The 18769-nt window shown below is 39.8% G+C and overlaps 1 pseudogene; it reads right to left on the reverse strand.

Moving 5' to 3' along the window:
• Positions 1 to 4076: 4076 nt before the first annotated feature.
• Positions 4077 to 8381, reverse strand: LOC146614852 (uncharacterized; annotated as a pseudogene).
• Positions 8382 to 18769: the final 10388 nt, after the last annotated feature.

Below are 18769 nucleotides of genomic sequence, written 5' to 3' on the forward strand. Positions count from 1 at the left end.
TAGAAACACTAACTCGATTTGGATTTGGGGATAAATTTAGGAAGATAATAGATATACTGTATAATGATATAAATAGCTCTGTGTCATTAGGCTATGGCACTGGTAAAAGATTTAGCGTCAAAAGAGGAATTAGGCAAGGGTGTGGAAGCTCTCCGTTGTTGTTCATAATGGTTGTGGAGATGCTCGCAATTCTAATTAAAAACAGCAGCGTTGCCGGAATTGAGATTATGGACAATTCTTTAATAATTAGTCAACTTGCGGATGACACTACTCTTTTCTTAAAAAATGAACATCAGATTCCCCTGGTAAAACAAATAATCACTACATTCTCAAAAGCTTCAGGCTTAAAGTTAAATTTAAATAAATGTGAATTATTGGCATTAAAGGAGTGTAATTCACAATTACTGTACGATATAAAGGTGAAGAAGGAGGTAAAATATTTGGGCATCACAATTTCAAAAGATCACAAAGTCTTAGAAAAAGTAAATATTTTAGATAATGTTGACAAATGTAAGACAATCCTAAATAAGTGGTTACAAAGAGACATCACAATTTTTGGAAGAATATTATTAACCAAAATGGATAGTTTATCTAGATTTATATATCCAGCTTACTCTCTATCAATATCGAATAAAGTTATTAAAACAATTAATAGCTTGAATTTTAATTTTATTTGGAGGAATAAGTGCCATTATATATCTAAAGATGATTTGGTTAAACCATACATTGAAGGCGGTGGAAACACAATTGATTTTGACATAATGAATGGTGTTTTGAAACTTAAATGGTTAAAATCCTTCCTAAATAATCCACACTCCATTTGGTTTTTTATACCAAGTAAGGTCTTTAACACACTAGGGGGTATCGACTTTCTCCTAAAGTGTGACTTTGAAATTACTAAGCTACCTGCTAAACTCTCTGAATTCCATAAACAGGTCCTTCTTTATTGGAAAATGTTATTTAAACATAATTTCACTCCACATAATAGCCCAATTTGGAACAATAGATATATACTGATGAACAGAAAATCTATTTTTATTCAAGATTGGTTATCAAAAGGTGTTTGGGCAATTGCCCATTTTGTAGATGAGGAAGGACATGTTTTAGGACATCAAGATTTTTGCCAAAAGTTTAATATCCAATGTTCTAAAAGTAAATTTAATCGGGTTATAAAATCCATTCCATTGTCACTTAAAAACATAGTTGTAAATGATATAATATATTCCGACATCTCCCCCAAGTTAAGGCAATTATATATAGATGGTATTCGATTTTGTGATGTTAAATGCAACAATAAGTTTCTTAGATCTTCATTAAGGAGTCTTTATTCTCCAAATTTACTTAGACGTAATTACATATTAAAAGATTTCCAAAGGGAAGAAATTGAAAAAATAAGAACTGATTATATCACCTTCCCTATCCCTCCTAAAGGGAAAGAAGTCCAATTTAAAATCTTGAATAAAATTTACCCGACAAATAGACTCCTTAGTGATAGATTCAAAATAGAAACGGGTAATTGTGTATTTTGTGAAACAGAAGAGGAGGATTTGGACCATCTATTCTTTTTGTGCAATTTTATACAAATATTTTGGTTGGATTTTCATACCTGGCTTTATTCCAGTGGGATTCAAATTACCCCATTTACCTTAAATATGATAATGTTTGGAGTGTTTTTGAAAGAAAAGAAAGCTAATTATGGTGTTAATGTGTTATTAATCTTGTGTAAGTATTTTATACATAAATGTCGCTTTTTTAAGATTAAACCAACACTGGCTCACTGGAAAAACGACCTAAACCTGTTGGTTAAATCTTTGACTTTAGTTAAAAAGAAAAAGGCTGCTTTTTTTGTTTCCTTTGTAGAAGATTTTGATTTAGTGAGTTAATAATCTGTTAATTTATGTGACCCCATCTTTATATTTTATTTTCACTATATATGAAAGTTGCTAATATGTAAGAAATGTTTATTCTCTGAATCTGTAATATATGGTGCATTTTGTTTGTATGTTTATATTACTAATAAAAAAAAAAAAAAAAAAAAAAGTGTCACTACCCGATCCGTACCGGAAACCCGATCGGTACCCCGCATGCGCGAAAGGTTTCTACTTCCGGTCGTAGCGTTTTACGATAGTTATGGGTCAGAGTATCTGTTAAGAATAACAAGTATATCTTAAAATGTTTGCAATAATGAAGCATTTCAATACAATGTAGACAAAAACGAAAAATAAAAAGAAAGTTACGGATCAGGACTCTCTGATCCTTACTGCGCATGTGTAAAGTCTGACCGTACAAATCGGGGCTACCCGATCCGTACCGCGCATGTGCAGATGTTTTCTTCTTCTTTTGTTCGTTTAATGGCAGTTTACTCCCCAGTGTACGAGGATACCGCCACCTGCTGACCGAGCGAATAAACCCGTTGAGCCAAGAGAAATGTGTTCTTTTACTGATATGATATTTTTTAATTTTTAATATTTAATAGGAAGAGCTGCAGCAAGTTGCACATATGTGGAACACCCACATAATACGCAGAAGCAGAAATGCAGTTGCTCCAAGTGGACGTCCGATTCTCATGTACACCATCCCTCATCTCTTTGGAGGACAGGATCATCTGAAAGAGGTTTCTCGCGAGGTAGTGGATGCTTGTAAACAAGAATGTCAACAGAGAGGACCTTATACCTGTGATGAAACAGTTTTCAGCTTGTGTTGCCTTATAATGTCAGAGAACTTCTTACTTCCACCAAGCACAGCAGATGAATCCATTGAACTGTATCTCTTCCTGAGAGCCTATATACTGAAGGACTTATAAACCTAAATATAATTGGGCTTTGGGAATTTTTACGCACATATTTTTTGGTACAATGTTTTATTGTGCAATAAACAATAGAAAAGACAATCATTATTATTTTGTTTGGATTTTCGGTTCATGATAGTAGCAAGCAAGCATGTCTAAATATATTTTACCAAATCTGTGTACTCCAGTGAAGAAGCAAAATTAAAGCAGGTCCTTGTATTAGTATTGCTTTTCTTTTTTTAATATTTTGACTGAGAGATTTATGCAAAAAACTGGTGTTTTCTTCCCATCTAAAGAAAACATCTGACACCTGTTTATTAATTGAAATGAGAACATTGAAGTAAATGCTTGAATACGCAAAATGTTTTAAAAAGTAAATCAGTAAAGATGTGCATTGAAAAACCTCAACCTTTTGGCATGTCCAATTATTTTTTAACTGAATTTCTATTATATCTGATTTCTGTTTTAAGACTGTCGAAAAAACATTTTTTAAACTGCTGATCCTATACATTATCATTCATGAAATATTGTTTTCAATTTTACTGAACACATTGTGCAACTGCTATTCATCCACGAACAGTTTCTTGTAAACTGGTAAATGTAAAAATTCTGCATTATTTAATAATTAACAAACACTGTTAGATGTTAACCTCCCTTTTATTTTTGTTCAAGGAGAAGAAAACACGGACTCTTGATAAACACTACAAAACTTAACTTATGTGCCAATTTTCTGTCTTTTATTCCAGTCAACTATTGCATCAAACACATTGCCTTCCAAAGTTATTCCCTTAAAATATGTTCTAAACAAATGACTGGTGGAAAGGTAAAACAAATATACTTGAAAATAATTAATATTAAGTCTTTTGAATTATTACTAAACAAAACATCCCCTAGCAGACATCTTGTATCCTACAAAACTGCACCACAGACCTGTGGAAAAGGACCTTGACACATGATAAGAACTAATAATAAGCATAGTTCACCTCTTGCTGCTAACCATATGAACTTATTAAACATAATTAGTTAACATTTAAACTAGTAAAACTTTTAAGTATGAAAATTTAAACTGAAATTTACATTTTTCATGGTGGAAACAAATTGATATTATCCACAATTTTTGAAAATAAATTCAAATATGAAATAAAACACTTCCCTGAAATTTAAGCTCTTTCTTTTTTTATACAATGATGTGTTCCCTGTTTATGGGTTTAACAAACTTTAGAGCTTCATAGCCAGTCATTGTTAGTGCAAACCTTTCATTTTTTGGTTTAAACATGATGGACTTTAATCAAGCTATGCTGAACTCATGAGAGCTTTTAGCAGCCAAAACATTGTCCAGTTCATTTTGTAGTTCTGGGTAGGACGTGTACAGTGGGGCAAAAAAGTATTTAGTCAGCCACCGATTGTGCAAGTTCCCCCACCTAAAATGATGACAGAGGTCAGTAATTTGCACCAGAGGTACACTTCAACTGTGAGAGACAGAATGTGAAAAAAAAAAATCCATGAATTCACATGGTAGGATTTGTAAAGAATTTATTCGTAAATCAGGGTGGAAAATAAGTATTTGGTCAATAACAAAAATACAACTCAATACTTTGTAACATAACCTTTGTTGGCAATAACAGAGGTCAAACGTTTACTATAGGTCTTTACGAGGTTTGCACACACAGTAGCTGGTATTTTGGCCCATTCCTCCATGCAGATCTTCTCGAGAGCAGTGATGTTTTGGGGCTGTCGCCGAGCAACACGGACTTTCAACTCCCGCCACAGATTTTCTATGGGGTTGAGGTCTGGAGACTGGCTAGGCCACTCCAGGACTTTCAAATGCTTCTTATGGAGCCACTCCTTTGTTGCCCGGGCGGTGTGTTTTGGATCATTGTCATGTTGGAAGACCCAGCCTCGTTTCATCTTCAAAGTTCTCACTGATGGAAGGAGGTTTTGGCTCAAAATCTCACGATACATGGCCCCATTCATTCTGTCCTTAACACGGATCAGTCGTCCTGTCCCCTTGGCAGAAAAACAGCCCCATAGCATGATGTTTCCACCCCCATGCTTCACAGTAGGTATGGTGTTCTTGGGATGCAACTCAGTATTCTTCTTCCTCCAAACACGATGAGTTGAGTTTATACCAAAAAGTTCTACTTTGGTTTCATCTGACCACATGACATTCTCCCAATCCTCTGCTGTATCATCCATGTGCTCTCTGGCAAACTTCAGACGGGCCTGGACATGCACTGGCTTCAGCAGTGGAACACGTCTGGCACTGCGGGATTTGATTCCCTGCCATTGTAGTGTGTTACTGATGGTGACCTTTGTTACTTTGGTCCCAGCTCTCTGCAGGTCATTCACCAGGTCCCCCCGTGTGGTTCTGGGATCTTTGCTCACCGTTCTCATGATCATTTTGACCCCACGGGATGAGATCTTGCGTGGAGCCCCAGATCGAGGGAGATTATCAGTGGTCTTGTATGTCTTCCATTTTCTGATGATTGCTCCCACAGTTGATTTTTTCACACCAAGCTGCTTGCCTATTGTAGATTCACTCTTCCCAGTCTGGTGCAGGTCTACAATACTTTTCCTGGTGTCCTTCGAAAGCTCTTTGGTCTTGGCCATGGCGGAGTTTGGAGTCTGACTGTTTGAGGCTGTGGACAGGTGTCTTTTATACAGTTGATGAGTTCAAACAGGTGCCATTCATACAGGTAACGAGTGGGGGACAGAAAAGCTTCTTACAGAAGACGTTACAGGTCTGTGAGAGCCAGAGATTTTCCATGTTTGAGGTGACCAAATACTTATTTTCCACCCTGATTTACGAATAAATTCTTTACAAATCCTACCATGTGAATTCATGGATTTTTTTTTCACATTCTGTCTCTCACAGTTGAAGTGTACCTCTGGTGCAAATTACTGACCTCTGTCATCATTTTAAGTGGGGGAACTTGCACAATCGGTGGCTGACTAAATACTTTTTTGCCCCACTGTATGTCCATGGTAGTTCCAGAAGAGGGCCGCATGTGTGGGCTACAGGTCATCGTGCCAGTCCATCCACAGGCGTGAACAGTACCTCAACCTTGTCAACACAGATGACATCTGACCCAGTAAGAAACCTGAACATCCTTCTGAGCCCTGTATCGTCAAGTCCTCTGATGTACTGGTTCAGAAATCTGAAGCTTTGCTTCTCTGCTTGAGTGGTGGGAGAGGCAGTAAGCAACTTCAAAAGCTTTCTCGTTGTTGGCTTTTTATCTTCATACATTTGTAGGACATCTTGTGGGCTTTGAAAAGCTTATTTTAGGAAGTGGCTTGCAACCAAGGACATTTTCTCTGCGGCATATGCTGGTTTTTGGATTAATTGTTTGTGTGCGACTTTCAGAAGAAGGCCTTTTAAGTTCTCTTTGTTTGGAAGCACTGATACATCCAGGCTATCCATGAGATCCAGCACTTCATCCCTGTCTTCATCTGAAAGATCTTCTTTTAGTGCCCTTGTTATCAGATCCCTATCTGATTGACTTAGGTAAAAGAGAAGACTTTCAAACAGCAGATCATCTGATACTTGATTCTCACCGAAGATGAGTGCCACTGTGAAAACAGAAGCAAGGCGACAAGGGAAATATCCATGGTCTTGAAATCCCTTCAGTAAAATTCTACCCATGGATTTCCACTCTTCTTCCTGCCATTTAGGAGACAGTGATGGCACTCTGAACTCCTCTCCTTCAGCTGTGTTGTCCACAAACTCTGACCAAAATGCAGCATACACATCTCTTGATACGCCATCTGCATCAGCTCCTTTTTCATTAATGTAGGTGTATTTTAGAGGGTGTATGAGGAGTGCTGGATCTTTGAACTGGCTGATCATCTCCTCCAGAATAGTAACCCTGTGAAGTTTGATGGTAACACAGACAACATCATATGATCCTGCAGAGCTTATTGCTTCATTGCTTATAGATGTATCTGGACTACTGACTGCTGTGTTTGTTGGAGGAAGTGTAATGGATGTGATGACCAGATCATCTTCCTCAAACTGCAGGAATGGTTCATCTATTACAGTGTCATCAAGTTGACAAGGCAGAGGCTCTCCAAGGTAGGGTCCAATCATTACCTCAGATGTGTCTAATAATACATCTTCATCAGCATTCCTAGATTCTGATGATGAGATCACAACAGTGTGAGAAGCTTCTTCATCTCCTTGATGTGAATCAGTCAGTTGTGTAACATTGTTTACATGTGTTTTCCCTCTATCATAAACTTCTTCATCATCTTCATCATTGGAAAATCTTCTTGTGCACAAGTAAAATCTCAACATTCCCATTTTAAGTGCTGAGTAGAGTTCTCCAACTGTGACATCTTAATCAAATACAGCCTCTTCCTGATAGTCTAATATGTCATGACTGAACACCTCCCATCTTCCAAATTTGCTTTTTCCACTTGGAAAGAAAAGATCTTTAGCATACTGTAATATGTCAGCTTTTTTGGAGTTTTTGGGCACATCAAAGGTCCTTGTTCCTCCTCCTCTGCGCTTTCTCACTTGCTTACCTTCATGGATCCACCCTAACTCAATTTTTCGAGTCTTTTTCTCAGCCCATTTGTTGTTTTTTGCATATGTTCTTTTTCTCTTAGAAACAAATGCCTCCTCATGATCAGGTTTCTTCTCATTTTCATTGATTCCCATCTTTTCCTTCAATTTTTCGAGCAATGAGTTTTTTTTCTTGATTCCTTAGTACTTGCACCACTGTTTTCCAAGCAGAACCGTCTGGCAGCTATCCGATCACCATATGTTGGGATGTAACCAGACAGGGTCTTGTCATCCATGAAATCAATCACTGTGGCATCAATCTGTAATAAGAGATATTTATTACTATACAGAAGTACAAGGTATACCTGCTGCCACACCACATGAGGTACCTCACTAAAAAAATGTATGTACATTTCACATGTGTTTTGATAATTGTCTGTTATTATTTTAGTGGCAGCCATCAATATTTAGCATTTATTCTTTTCCTCTCTCTATGCCAGCAACATTAATGAGATTCTCTAACATGTTATTAATAGAAATATTACAGTATATACAACGCCCACTTTTGAAAAAGTAAATTAGTATTCACGTATCTTTCAGTTGCACAGAGAACAAGGGGTTGAACTCACAGTTTTTTTTAAATTGAAGCCAAATATCAATATAAGCACAGTTTAATTCATTTGTTTTTAGATAAACAAGGAAACATTGTGCATCACATAATATAGCGATATATTTACGAAACCTGGAATCTGCATACGGGTTAAGTAGTAACATGTGGTCATACAACGACCCAGTTTTATACAGCGGGTTAATTTGTTTTACAATTCTCCATTCCATATAGATCCACACCAATGCAGCCTACCGTTACGTCCTTACGCAGTCAAAGCGAGAGAAGCGAAAACCGCTGTGGTTGCTAACTTAGCAATATGTCACATTTTTAGATGCTGTAACTTCGTAAAAAGCGAGTTTTACAAATTTCCCCCTCAGGAGAGCACTTATGTGTTCTTGTAGCATTCGTAAGAGACAGTCCTCAGGTACACCACGATTCCGAAGAAATCTCAGAAGTGGGCTTTCAGTGTTTGTGTCCATGTTGAAAGCAGGGCATTCAAAGTTAAGTGCCAGTTCTGAAGAGCGTGAGCTCTCCACACCTACCATGGATTTGGGTTTCCGAACGCAACACGTTTTACGTTCTTACAATAAAAAATGTTATTGTAATGGTATTTGTTTTTTTTACATTTGTACAATATATGATCACGTTCGTACAATATAATATTTATATTGTACGAACGTGATAATTATGTATATTGTAATAACGTGATATGTTGTTCAAACGTGAAAAGTATATTGTACAAACATGATAGTATATTGTACAAACAGGAAAAGTATCTTGTTAGAACAATAAACTTTTCACGTTATAACGTGATACACTTGTATTTTTCTTTTGCCTGGGTGGCAGCTCTACGCTTCCGTACTGAGAGCAGGTCAGCGGATGTCTGTCAGCACAAAAAGCAGAGGTCTGAGCAAGAACAAATGCCAACAACTGAGCAAGAGGGGCTGTTATTGTGGGTGTATATGAATAGTAGCAAACAAAAGAAATACACTTCTTACACGCAGCAATGAATTTTGTTCTCTCAAATTAAACTTTTCTTCAATCAAAATAAATTTCTCCTCAAAATGCAACATTGGCGCTTGCATTTTATTAATGTGCGCTCAGAATAGAGGCACAAAAATAACGGCATCTAAAACAGCCAATCAGAAGCCCAGCACAGCCTGTAGCTCCTCTGACGACCAGCAGGGGCTCCAGCAGTATGTCCGTCCCGTTAAAACTTTACAACAGAAATAAACATGTTTACAGCCTGATACAAACACTGTTTGGTTTCTACAGAGACGACCTCCTCCTACATAATGAGAATGTGTTTATGACTCACCTGTCTTCATTATTAGGGGCGCAGCCTCTTTGACTGCCACGTGAGTGGCTGGACCTCTGGACTGTGCTTGTGCTGTTGGATGTTTCCTGGATTGTTGTTAATAAAGTTACAGATTTAAGATGTCAGAAGCTCAAAGATCACATCAGAGATTTCACAAGAAATCCTGAGGCCTCTCTTTTCTCTTCAATTGCTCACTGTGTCATTAATCTTTTTGTTCCCTCACACAACAATCCCACACACAGCCAGCAGCATGTGATGGAATCTGCAGAAATTATAATCTGTGGGATTGATGAAGCCGTGTAATTACTGAACTGATCAATCAGACTGAGCGACGAGGCCAGCGTGCAGCAGGAGAGCAGACGTTTCTTCCTCAGTGTGTCAAAGTGTGTTTGAGTCTTTGCTGTGAGGAGTGTGCAGGATGCTGTGATGAACCACTGAGAGCTGCATTTTAATGCTGCGTCCGGACGCTCAGCTCTCAGGATTTATTTGCTTCCTCTGACGGCCTGCACTGACTCATGGCTCTACTCCAGCATTCATTCAGGGGACTGTCACAGCCAATCACAGCACAGACACACTTTGGCAACTTTGACCAAATCCAGGAAATTCACTGACTTTAAATAAATGAATAAATGATGGACACAAATCTGTCGATCCACGATAAAATCTGATTGATGGCCTCGTCGCTCAGTCTGATTGATCAGTTCAGTAATAACACGGCTTCATCAATCCCACAGATTATAATTTCTGCAGATTGTATCACATGCTCCTGGTGTTGTGTCGGATTGCTGTGTGAGTGAACATCAATAAAGATTCATGACACAGGGAGCAGCAGCAGAGAGAAGAGAGGCATCAGGAGTTCTTGTGAAATCTCTGAGCTTCTTATTGCGAGCTCAAGTCTGACGTCTTGAATCTGTAACTTTATTAACAACAATTCAGGAAACATCCAACAGCACAGGCATGGTCCAGAGGTCCAGCCACTCACCTGCCAGTCAAAGAGGCTGCGCCCTAATGATGAAGACAGGTGAGTCATAAACACGTTCCCATAATGTAGGAGGAGGTTGTCACTATAGAGTCCAAAACAGTGTTTGTATCAGGCTGCAGGTACAGGTGAGGCGGCATGCTGACCTGCCAAGACATTGATTTGTTTCCACTTCCTGTCCAGCTGCTTGTTGCTTCCTTGAGTAATTAAGAACATAAATCACACATTCAGTGTTTCTGCTGGCTGCTGTGGAGAGAAGAAGAAAGTGCAGCACTCCTGGACCACTTAACTGGGTCAGTGTGTGTGTGTGTGTCTCACTGATGAATTTTGGAGCCCTTCCTCTCCCATCAGCACTAAATCCATCATGGCCGAAGGCTGAAGGGGATCGTAAACACCGACCCTCGTTCACTGCACGATTGATGCCAGACTGTGTGCTTGCATGGCTGCATTTGTGAGGAACAGCGAGCATTTTAGAGACTGTGAGGACATTTGTTCCACTCATCACTGTGGGACAGTCTTCAGCATGGACAAACTCTTGCATGGTCCAGACTGTCAGACAGGTTGGGTTGTTCAGGTTTACAAAGGCCGGTATGTGTGTAAATGGATAAATGCATTTCCACATTTACTCGACAAATTTGAGCTCAAAACCTCAGTCTGTGGGGACATTTCTGCACTGTGGGAACATTTTTTCTCTGCGGGGATGTTACTGCACTCTAGGGACATTTCTCCTCTGTGAGGACGTTTCTGCTTCGTGGGGACATTTCTCTTCTATGGGGACATTTCTCTGAGGGGCCAAACGGACTGCAACTTCAGAAAACACTTGCAAAAAGAAAAACGCTGCAAAAAGAAAAACACTGCACTGCAACTGTAATCATATGATTCTAATAATACTACAGATATCTGAAATATAGGCTGTGTCCCAATTCAGGGTCTGCAGCCTTAAAGGCCGCTTTTTAAGGGCGATTATGTCACAGCGACGCGACGAAGGCTGTTCCAATTCAAAGGCTGCTCGAAATGCGGCCCTCAAATGCGTCCTTCATTTCCCTGAATTTTAACGATGTGGCGGTGTAGACTTCGTGGCCCAACATATCCCAGAATGCATAGCACGGTGGTGGGTGTGGATAATTTTGCCGAAAAAAACGGTGGAAGCGGGGCGGCCAAAGAGTAAACTTTCAAAAGTAAGTACTGAATATTATGTCACTTATTTATGTGCAAATGTTTAATAATGAAGAACATTAAAACATTACTGTTGGCCACATGTCGGCAAAGTTATGTGACATTAGCGATGTCTGTACTTTCAGCGTTTACTTTGCTTTAAAACCTTTACTTTATACGCCGTTCGATAGGTGACCTTAATCTTACAGAGAATGTGATGATTTTGTGGATAATTAAAGTCAGTCATATATCCACAAACACAACAAGCTCAAAGTCAGTGATGCTGCTCGGTTTGCAGTCCTGAATATCACGGCACAAGCAGGATTCACTGCACTTTTAATGTTAGCTATGTTATATTGCTGCCTCTGTTCGGTGGTGTCAAGCCAAACGGACTTTAACGTGTGTTTGAACGAGCTGACGGTTCACTCGTTAAGCTGGAAGAAAGATGCTTTAATCACAGGAGTCACACATGTGTCCACTGTACCATCTGGGAACTCTTCTTGTTTAGCACTCGTAATAACACAAACACTAAATCCTTCTTCTCTTGTGCTCTTTTGTAGCAGTGTATACACCTGAGACTGTCACCTGTCTGTCCTGCACTCACATATATATATATATATATATATATATATATATATATATATATATATATATATATATATATATATATATATATATATACATATATATATATATATATATACACATATACATATATATAAATATACACATATACATATATATATATACATATATATATAAATATATACATATACATATATATATATACATATATATATATACATATATATATAAATATATACATATACATATATATATATACATATATATATAAATATATACATATACATATATACATATATACATATATATATATATATATATATATATCCCGATATATATTTATCCCGAAAAGTATTACATTTATTCATACAAATACATTTCTTTTTCTGTGTCTGGTCAGATTTATAAAGAAATATTTTTCAAACTTTTTCAATCTTAATGTAACTCAAGATGATTTGTTCTATTTGAACGCAGCAGTTCTGCTGATTTTCAGAGCTAAGTCCCACAATTGGTGAATTTTAAGGATCATTGAACCAATCAAAAATATTTTAACCTTCATTAGTACAGGCTGGCGTGTTAAAGTTAATGGGGGATAAATTTAAAATGAATGCATTGATTTTCTTTCTAAATGATAAAAATACTATTTTGTGTGAATGTGAGATATTTGATTGTTCGTTATAGTTACAAACAAAAATTTATGTGATTTTCCTTGAAAGATGATTGCTCAGTAAAGAAAATATTTTAGGTATTTAAATGCGCTGTGCTGGCCGTCCATGTGACAATCAATTGCAGAAAGCCTCTGTTTGTGAGCGGACATGGAGGCCACAGAGGAAGAAGAAGAATTAAGCTGAGAGGATTTTATGTTGTCAGTGTGGGAGGCAATAGAGGCTGCTGAGAGATGAAACTGGGAGTGAATGAGCTCAGGGATGTTTTGTGTCAGAGAGATCATCTCACTGTGGTAATGTAAATATAATATGGCCAATATTATATGTATTGTCAGATTATTATATATATATATATATATACATACATATATACATATATACATATACACATATATATATATATACATATACACATATATACATATATACATATATATATATATATATATATATACATATATATATATATATATATATATATATATATATACACACACATATATATATATATAACACCCAGCACGCCCCTGCGGGCGGTTTATCCTTCAAGCTCGGGTCCTCTACCAGAGGCCTGGGAGCTTGAGGGTCCTGCGCAGTATCTTAGCTGTTCCCAGGACTGCGCTCTTCTGGACAGAGATCTCCGATGTTATTCCCGGGATCTGCTGGAGCCACTCGCCTAGCTTGGGAGTCACCGCACCTAGTGCTCCGATTACCACGGGGACCACCGTTACCTTCACCCTCCACATCCTCTCGAGCTCTTCTCTGAGCCCTTGGTATTTCTCCAGCTTCTCGTGTTCCTTCTTCCTGATATTGCTGTCATTCGGAACCGCTACATCGATCACTACGGCCGTCTTCTTCTGTTTGTCTACCACCACTATGTCCGGTTGGTTAGCCACCACCATTTTGTCCGTCTGTATCTGGAAGTCCCACAGGATCTTAGCTCGGTCATTCTCCACCACCCTTGGGGGCATCTCCCATTTTGACCTCGGGACTTCTAGGTTATACTCGGCACAGATGTTCCTGTACACTATGCCGGCCACTTGGTTATGGCGTTCCATGTATGCCTTGCCTGCTAGCATCTTGCACCCTGCTGTTATGTGCTGGATTGTCTCTGGGGCATCTTTACACAGCCTGCACCTGGGGTCTTGCCTGGTGTGATAGACCCCAGCCTCTATGGATCTTGTACTCAGAGCTTGTTCTTGTGCTGCCATGATTAGTGCCTCTGTGCTGTCTTTCAGTCCAGCTTTGTCCAGCCACTGGTAGGATTTCTGGATATCAGCCACCTCCTCTATCTGCCGGTGGTACATACCGTGCAGGGGCCTGTCCTTCCATGATGGTTCCTCGTCTCCCTCCTCTTTCTTGGGTTTCTGCTGCCTGAGGTATTCACTGAGCACTCGGTCAGTTGGGGCCATCTTCCCAATGTATTCTTGGATGTTCCTTGTCTCATCCTGGACTGTGGTGCTGACACTCACCAGTCCCCGGCCCCCTTCCTTCCGCTTAGCGTACAGCCTCAGGGTGCTGGACTTGGGGTGAAACCCTCCATGCATGGTAAGGAGCTTTCTTGTCTTTATGTCAGTGGCTTCTATCTCCTCCTTTGGCCAGCCTATTACCCCAGCAGGGTACCTGATCACGGGCAGGGCGTACGTGTTGATGGCCCGGATCTTGTTCTTACCATTCAGCTGACTCCTCAGGACTTGCCTGACCCTCTGCAGGTACTTGGTGGTTGCAGCTTTTCTAGCGGCCTCTTCATGGTTCCCATTCGCCTGCGGGATCCCCAAGTACTTGTAACTGTCCTCTATGTCTGCAATGTTGCCTTCTGGTAGTTCAATCCCCTCAGTTCTGACTACCTTCCCTCTCTTTGTTACCATCCGACTACACTTCTCCAGTCCGAACGACATTCCAATGTCATTGCTGTATAGCCTGGTAGTGTGGATCAGTGAATCGATGTCTCGTTCACTCTTGGCATACAGCTTGATGTCATCCATGTACAGGAGGTGGCTGACAACTGCTCCGTTCCGTAGTCGGTATCCGTAGCCAGTCTTGTTAATGATCTCACTGAGGGGGTTCAGGCCTATGCAGAACAGCAGTGGGGACAGAGCATCTCCTTGGTAGATCCCGCACTTGATGGTGACTTGTGCTATGGGCTTGGAGTTGGCCTCTAGTGTTGTACGCCACATCCCCATTGAGTTCCTGATGAAGGCTCTTAGGGTCCCATTGATCTTGTACAATTCTAGGCATTCCAGTATCCAGCTGTGGGGCATTGAGTCATAGGCCTTCTTGTAATCAATCCAGGCAGTGCACAGGTTGGTCAGTCTGGTCTTGCAGTCTCGGCTGATTGTTCTGTCTACCAGTAGCTGGTGTTTTGCGCCTCTGGTATTCTTGCCAATTCCTTTCTGTGTCCCGCTCATGTATTGACCCATGTGCCTGTTCATCTTAGCCGATATGATGCCTGACAGGAGCTTCCATGTAGTACTGAGGCAGGTTATTGGTCGGTAGTTGGAGGGGACCGGTCCCTTCTTGGGGTCCTTGGGGATCAGGACCGTCCGACCTTCGGTTAGCCATTCCGGGTGTCTCTCGTTAACTAGCAGCTGGTTCATTTGTGCTGCCAGACGCTCGTGGAGTGCAGTTAGCTTCTTCAGCCAGTAGGCGTGAACCATGTCGGGCCCTGGTGCTGTCCAACTCTTCATACTGGAGACCCTTTCTTGGATATCCGCCACTGTGATGGTTACTGGACCCTGTTCAGGGAGGTCGCTGTGGTCTGCCCTCAGATCCTCTAGCCACTGAGCATTGCCGTTATGGGTTGCATCCTTCTCCCATATGCTCTTCCAGTATTGCTCCGTCTCCAGCCTTGGTGGTGCTGTTCTCTTATTGTTCCCTTGCCACTGAGAGTACACCTTTGCTGGTTCTGTGGAGAACAGCTGGTTTATTCTCCTGCCTTCTATCTCTCTGGTGTACCTCCTCAAGCGGCTGGCCAAGGCTGTGAGTCTTTGCTTGGCAGTTTCCAAGGCCTCAGGTATGGACAGCTTGCTGTATTTCTTAGGCACCTTATTCGTCGCACCTTTCTGCAACTCCGTTAGTTGGCTAACCTCTCTCCGTGCTACTTTGATCTTGCCCTCTAGCCTCCTTCTCCATGGAGGGTACTGCCCCTTGTGGCTGTTCAACTTGTAGCCAAGCATCTCACTGATCACTGCTGCCGTATTGTAGATCAGCTTGTTAGTGTCGGTAATCGTGGTTGTAGGTATTGCCCGTAGTGCTGCATTAACATCATCTAGCAGACCTTCTGAGGGTACTTCACGTAATCTTGGTAACCGGCTACGGGGGATCCAGGTTTCAAGCTTGGCCATGATCCTATTTTTCAGGTCAGTTCCTCTCGCACTCAACGATCCTTCTCCTATCACACTTGGGGCTATGTACCCAATCTCGGGTGGGGGTGATGATATCTCCCCCCTGACCTGGCGTCCTGACTCCTCCTTGCCGTAGCATTTGTGTTGTACCTCGTCAATCTCTAGCTGTGAGAGCAGTCCCTTCTTTCGAATGTTGGAACACTGAGCTACTAGTTGTTTCGCCGTCATTGTGGATGTTGGGTATCGAAGAATCCATAGGTCCCTCATCCTATTCATGTAGCCCCTTCCGCCGGGGTTACTTGCGTAGTAGCATTCCAACAACGCCCTGTTTTCGTCCCTTGCCCACCGATGCCTTCTTGTTCCAGTAGCCCACTTTTCGTCAGGGTGCCCTGGTTCCTCAACACCTGACGCGGACCTTGTTGATCTGGGCGACGTCCGAGCCGGCATGCCTTCATATTTATCTGTCTCGCTCATGTCTGCGGTAGGCTTGCTTAGCATAGGGGGTCTAGCCTTAGGACCCTTACTGGATACAGACGCCCCAGGCAGGAATCGAACTTGCGATCCTCTGTTCCAAAGGCGTGTAGTCTAACCACTACGCTATCCAGCTGCTTTATACATATATATATATATATATATATATATATATATATATATATATACACACACACATATATATATATATATATACACACACATATATATATATATATATATATATACACACACATATATATATATATATATATATATATATATATATATATATATATATACATACACACACACACACACATTATATATATATATATATATATATATATATATATATATATATATATATATATATATAATAATCTGACAATACATATAATATTGGCCATATTATATTTACATTACCACAGTGAGATGATCTTAGTCTCATGAACAACATTAGCTAATTGTTATTTACTAACTAATCTTGAAATAACTGTTCAGTACAGAAATGAAGCCCAACAATCATGTTTTACAGTCCTGTGGTCTCAGCCTCAGATACTCAACTAATCAAAGTGATGTCATGACAAAAATTAATGTCCAACAAAACATTTGTTCTCCTTCATTTCTGTCACACAAAGCTGTATGGAACAGCGCAATGAAGGCTAGACCGTACGCACTGTACGTAGTGCGCGTAGTGCGCGTACTTCAAGCGTGCAGACCCTGAATTGGGACACAGCCCCTGAATTGGGATACAGCCATACATACATGTTTTGGTTCGTACAACTGGTCCGTCGGGTTATTGTCTCCCCAGAAACATTTCCATTGTGTTTTTTTCCTATTTCCGTTGTGTTTTGTGTGCTTTTTGCAGTGTTTTTCTTTTTGCAGGTGTTTTCTTTTTGCAGCGTTTTTCTTTTTGCAGGTTTTCTCTGAAGTTGCAGTGCAGCGTTTTTCTTTTTACAGCATTTTTCTTTTTGCAAGTGTTTTCTGAAGTTGCAGTCCGTTTGGCCTCTCAGGGCCACCGTACATTTCTGACACTTCAAGGAATAAATTCAAAGTAATGTGACTGCAGTTCTATTCAGTGTATTGGCGTTCTGATTGATTGGATTTCCTCTGAGCATTATTGATCCCTCTCACTTTTCATATGTAATTATCTGTCGGCTGTTGCAGATCCTTCAGTTTTCAGCTGATTTCTCCTAATAAGTTGTCGTCTTCTCTCTGTTCTTCATATTGGAGCAGAGACATTTACATAAGAGGATTTATGATGAATCACATGCAGACACTTTAACGTCCCTCAGTGCTGAGGCAGCAAAGAGAATAAAGAATAAATAATGAGGAGATGTGCTGCTCAGATGAATGAGCGTATTAACGCTTCAGAGAACTTCATTATTTACATCCGAGTTTTAAGATGCAGCGTTTGTTTCCTCGCAGCCTGGAGAACAGAAGACATTTCTATATATACGTGAATAAGAGCCTGAGGCGCTTCACTTGGCAGCAGAGCGGCTCATGCATTGTTGTCCTGAAACACAGCAAGCATATTTCGCTTTCAATAAAGCCCAGAGGTATCTACTCTCTCAGTCTATGCACAGCTCTCTTACCCTCCATCACAAAGCTGATGAAGATCAAGAGGAAGATGAAGATCAACACATACAAGTGAAAGTCGGTAACGCTTCAACTCTTTAATTAACAGACCATTTTCAGGAGAAGTCAGAATAGTGAGTGGACATTTGAGAGTGAAATTCATTAGAAAGCCAGAATTATAACTGTATAAACAAGTATAAAATGATATGAGAATCGGTTCAGGAGAAAAGTCACAATAAAAGCTGTAAAATCTGAAGAATAAAGATAAACAAGTTTGCATGTCTCAAATAACAATAAAAGCTCACTTTTATCCCGAAAAGTATTACATTTATTCATACAAATACATTTCTTTTTCTGTGTCTGGTCAGATTTATAAAGAAATATTTTTCAAACTTTTTCAATCTTAATGTAACTCAAGATGATTTGTTCTATTTGAACGCAGCAGTTCTGCTGATTTTCAGAGCTAAGTCCCACAATTGGTGAATTTTAAGGATCATTGAACCAATCAAAAATATTTTAACCTTCATTAGTACAGGCTGGCGTGTTAAAGTTAATGGGGGATAAATTTAAAATGAATGCATTGATTTTCTTTCTAAATGATAAAAATACTATTTTGTGTGAATGTGAGATATTTGATTGTTCGTTATAGTTACAAACAAAAATTTATGTGATTTTCCTTGAAAGATGATTGCTCAGTAAAGAAAATATTTTAGGTATTTAAATGCGCTGTGCTGGCCGTCCATGTGACAATCAATTGCAGAAAGCCTCT

The sequence above is a fragment of the Diplotaxodon limnothrissa genome, linkage group LG17 (genome assembly GCF_057381915.1).
Source record: "Diplotaxodon limnothrissa isolate DT_005_m linkage group LG17, D_limnothrissa_male_GT1.1, whole genome shotgun sequence".
Taxonomy (NCBI): Eukaryota; Metazoa; Chordata; class Actinopteri; order Cichliformes; family Cichlidae; genus Diplotaxodon; species Diplotaxodon limnothrissa.